Source organism: Myotis yumanensis, unplaced genomic scaffold (genome assembly GCF_028538775.1).
Source record: "Myotis yumanensis isolate MYYU_CA2020_CCGP unplaced genomic scaffold, mMyoYum1.0.hap1 SCAF_102, whole genome shotgun sequence".
NCBI classification, from domain to species: Eukaryota; Metazoa; Chordata; class Mammalia; order Chiroptera; family Vespertilionidae; genus Myotis; species Myotis yumanensis.
This window is the reverse complement of record NW_027223853.1, coordinates 42,286-46,949: the sequence shown is the minus strand read 5'-3', so window position 1 is coordinate 46,949 and position 4,664 is coordinate 42,286. Positions and strand designations below refer to the sequence as shown.

At 51.5% G+C, this 4,664-nt stretch overlaps 1 pseudogene; it reads right to left on the bottom strand.

Annotated features, from left to right (window-relative positions):
• Positions 1-327: 327 nt before the first annotated feature.
• Positions 328-3,250, bottom strand: LOC139001110 (52 kDa repressor of the inhibitor of the protein kinase-like; annotated as a pseudogene).
• Positions 3,251-4,664: the final 1,414 nt, after the last annotated feature.

Below are 4,664 nucleotides of genomic sequence, written 5' to 3'. Positions count from 1 at the left end.
AGAAGACATCAGAGGTCTGACCCTGGAGATTTTTCCCAGAGGCTCCTGTGAAAGGTAGAACGTTTTTAAGAACAACAATGGTAACCACGAAATCAAAATCTGTTGCTGCACTGCAGAGTGCGAATGCTCGGCCCGCTGTACAGTTTTCCCATCTACTATGTGTGTCCTCATGTATACCGCCTACACAGAAAACAAGCGTTCGCAGGAGCTCCACTACAATTTCAAAAGCATCGTGCCTGCCCGCCCGCTGAGAATGGCACATTTCCTTCAGTTCTTTCTCGCTTTCTTCATTGTTCTGGAAGAGGACAGAAACGACACTGTCAAGCTCTAAAAGCGGTTGTGGTGACGGATGGAAAAAAGATCAAACTTCCTCCACTGTTCCAAACGCAACAGACGCTCCCGTGACAGGCACCGATCTGGCCCACCTCGGACTTCAGGCACAGGGAAGAGCAGAGTGTGTGGACAGCTTGGGGAGGGATGTTTCTCCAAAAGTCTAGAAGCAACAGCTTTCATTTTGGAAGGAAAGCCACTGGACACAATGTAAGCCTGGCCACGACAATATTCCATGCGTAATCCCCACTTCTCGGGTCTCGTCGTGGGAAATGTCACAGCCAAAATTTCGGCAGCGGCTTCGGAAGGCAGGAAACCCACAGATTCCTCTCTCAGGTCACGAGCTTCGTCAGCAAGCCTCACCAACGCGGGCAGGTGCTCTTCCACTGCTGTGTCCACTACGTGCGTGCGTCCATCCCTCTGTCAGGGGCCATGGAAAAGAAGGGAGAGTCTCTCACTCCCCTGAGCGTTCCTTCCCCGAATGCGGCTCTCACGGATCTCTAGCATCTGCTTCTGCTTGTACTTTTGAACAGAACGGTGCGTTGACTGCTGTGGTCTCAAAGGGCTTTCTCAGAGAGAACCTCTTCACCAGAATTTATCGGGCACTCCGACAGTGCCTGCATGCCTGCCTGCCTGCCTGCCTGCCTGCCTGCCTGCCTGAAAGTTATCGGGAGTGAAGAGGCCTTCTGGGATTTCATCAGCTTCATGTCCATCTAGAGCAGTGGTTCTCAACCTTCCTAATGCCGCGACCCCTGAATACAGTTCCTCATGTTGTGGTGAACCCCAATTTCATTGTTACAGATTGAACATAATGAAAGCATAGTGATTAATCACAAAAAACAATATGCAATTATACATGTGTTTTCCCATGGTCTCAGGCGACCCCTGTGAGAGGATCGTTCGACCCCCAAAGGGGTCGCGACCCGCAGGTTGAGAACCGCTGATCTAGAGGTATCTTTTGTTTTCCCATAAGAATCAAAACTGCAAATAAAGATTTTAAAGTATTCTTTTGTTTACTTTCTCTTCAAGGGTTAAAGGTAAAGTGTCTTCATCCTGTTCTTCACCCCCTTCTGTATTGGAGTTCTGAGCAAGGCTGTTGTTGATCGCTCTATGTTTGTTTTTGTTCCTGTTCAGAAGTTTTGTCAATTTTTTTTCCTGTTTCCATGTCCTGATTTCATCTTCGCTCAATTCTTTTATTCGTTTTCTATGTCTACTATGTGGATTGTTCAAATGACTGGTAAGATCACCTATTGTTGGTATTACATTACCTCGAAGAACTGTCCTATAAGGAAGGACTAGTTCTACAGATCATAGAGGTCTCAGAGTGTTTGGCACATCATCGATATTGTTTATTGAGTTGTTCAGGTGTTTTATCTTCTAAGTTTGCTCTCCTACAATTTCCCACCCACTTCTGGCATCTGGCCGGATCCCTCGGGAACCTGAAGAAGGCCAAATCTGACTGCATGCTCTTCTGCGTGCAGTCCACCGGCGCCGTTCCCCCCACCCCGAAAGTTTGGCATCTTCGCTGGCGCCCCACCCCCTCCACCCGGGGCCGGTCCAGCACTCCCCTCCCCCCCCCCCCCCCCCCATGCCCAGCACTGTCTTAATAACACAAAATGCAAGTACAAAACATTGTACAAGTATGCTTTTCACTACATGGAAGTGCAATAATACATTTGTGTGGCTTTTTAAAATATATCTTCATTGATTTCAGAGAGGAAGGGAGAGGGAGAGAGAGCCATAGGAGCATCTACCATGAGAGAGAATCACCCATCGGCTGCCTCCTGCACACCCCCTACCGGGGATCAAGCCCGTGACCCGGGCCTGCGCCCTTGACTGGAATGGAACCCCGGACCCTTCGGGTCCCCAGGCCGATGCTCTACCCACTGACCAAAACAGGCCGGGGCGGCACTTTGTTTTATACACGACAATCCAAGGAGGAGATGTAACTGGGTTACAGACAACCCACTGGTGATAGATGAGGGAGGGAGGGAGGGAGGGAGGTGGGAGAAAGCAAAGGGGGTGGGGGTCGGGGGAACCTCTGGGATTGGATAAAAAGTAAAATGATAGACACATACTTCTTTTTTGTAAAATATATTTTTATTGATTTCAGAGAGGATGGGAGAGAGATAGAAACCTGATCAATGAGAGAGAATCTTGGATTGGCCGCCTCCTGCACGCCCCCTAGTGGGGCTCGAGCCCATGACCCGGGCGGGCATGCGCCCGGGACCCGAATCGAACCCGGGACCCTAAGGTCCACCGCAGGCTGACTTTGGCTCCACCCACTGAGCCAAACCGGCCAGGGCCTCACCTACTTCTTTTCCTGAGGTGGGTGCAGGATAGATAGTTAACAGGCAACAATACACTTGATAACAATAGCAATGAAGGAATTTATGGTCTCTGTCCTGCAGAGCCCCCAGGCGCATTTGCTTGTGCGCGTGGGGTGGGGTGGGGTGGGGTGGGGGAAGGGGAAGGGGGTGGAGGCGGGGCGGGGCGGGGCGGGGACGGCGGGATGTTACAAGTTCCCCTGACATTCCAGAGTTATGTTGTGTTAGATGCAAAAGGACCATAGGTTCACTTAAGGTAAACACTGACCTTGTCAGGGAAGACTCTGGCCTCAGACGCGACCAGCCACCACAACTGCTCTTAGTAACAGTCTCCCTTCAGACTAGACTTGTGGTCGCTTTAGGCCTTTCAGTCTGCAAGACCGCCACGCAGCCCTTCCCTGAGCTCGCGAGGTTAGCATGTGGCCCCTTTCGTCGTCCACAGTTGTGTGGGAATAAAGGAGTCATCCTTTCTGTCAAAGTAGGGAGTTTTAGCCTTAACTGATTTGTCTCAGAGGTTAGAGAGTCGTCCTGTGGACGGAAGGGTCCCGGGTTCGAGTCCAGAGAAGGGCACCTGCCTGTGGTGTGGACTCCATCCCGGGGGGGGGGGGGGGGGGGGGGGGGGGGAGCGGCGGGGGGCCGCGGCGTGCAAGGAGGCAGCCGCCATCTTGGCTCCAGTGACTTGGCAGCCGCCGCCATTTTAAAAAATATATAATTTATTGATTTTTTTACAGAGTGGAAGGAAGAGGGATAGAGAATTAGAAACATCAAAGAGAGAGAAACCTCAATCAGCTGCCTCCTGCACACCCCCTACTGGGGATGTGCCCACAACCAAGGTACATGCCCTTGACCAGAGTCGAACCCGGGACCCTTCAGTCTGAAGGCCGATGCTCTATCCACTGAGCCAAACCAGTTAGGGCGGCAGCTGCCATTTTGAAACGGCAAAGGTCAATCCCTCCCTTTTATCCTCTCACCGCCGCTCCAAATCCCCCGTTTTAACGTCCGTGTTTTAATAGCACGAAACACAAGTACAAAACATTGTACAAGTATACTTTTTACTCCACGGAGGTGGAATAATACCTTTGTGTTGTTGTTGTCATTGTGTGTGTGTTTTTTAATATATCTTCATAGATTTCAGAGAGGAAGGGAGAGGGAGGGAGGTCGAGAGAGAGAGAGAGAGAGAGAGAATCACCAGGTCGGCTGCCCCCTGCACACCTCCTACTGGGGATCGAGCCCCCAACCCGGGCCTGCTCCCTGGACTGTAATCGAACCCAGGACCCCTTCGTCCCCCAGGCCGATGCTCTACCCACTGACCAAAACCGGCCGGGGTGTGACTTTGTTTTATACGTGACAATTCAAGGAGGAGATGAAAGCCGGTTACAGAAAATCCACTGGTGATAGATTAGGGAGGGAAGGAGGGAGGCAAAGGTGGGGTGGAGTGGGGTGGGGAGTGGCGGGGCCGCGGGGGGGGGGGGGGGGGCGGGCGGAGGAAACCTCTGGGATTGGATAAAAAGTGAAATGATAGCCCTGGCTTGTAGGCTCAGTGGATCGAGCGTCAGCCTGGGGACTGAAGCTTCCCTGGTTTGATTCCGGTCAAGGGCATGTGCATGGGTGGAGGACTCGATCCCCAGTGGGGGACATGCAGGAGACGGCCAATCCACGATTCTCTCTCATCATTGATGTTTCTATCTCTCTTTCTCTCTCCCTTCCTCTCTGAAATCAATAAAAATATTTTTTTAAAAAAGTAAAATGATAGACACATACTTCTTTTTTTTTAAAGATGTATTTTTTGTTGATTTCAGAGAGGAAGGGAGAGGGAGGAAGAGAGATAGAAACATCATCCATGAGAGAGAATTATGGATTGGCCAGCTCCTGCATGCCCCCTAGTGGGGCTCGAGCCCGTGACCTGGGCAGGCATGAGCCCTTGACCGGAATCGAGATCTCCCTGCTCGCCTTGCCTTTTCAATGACAGCACCCACCCCAAACCCACCCCCTTACTGTCGTGGATGC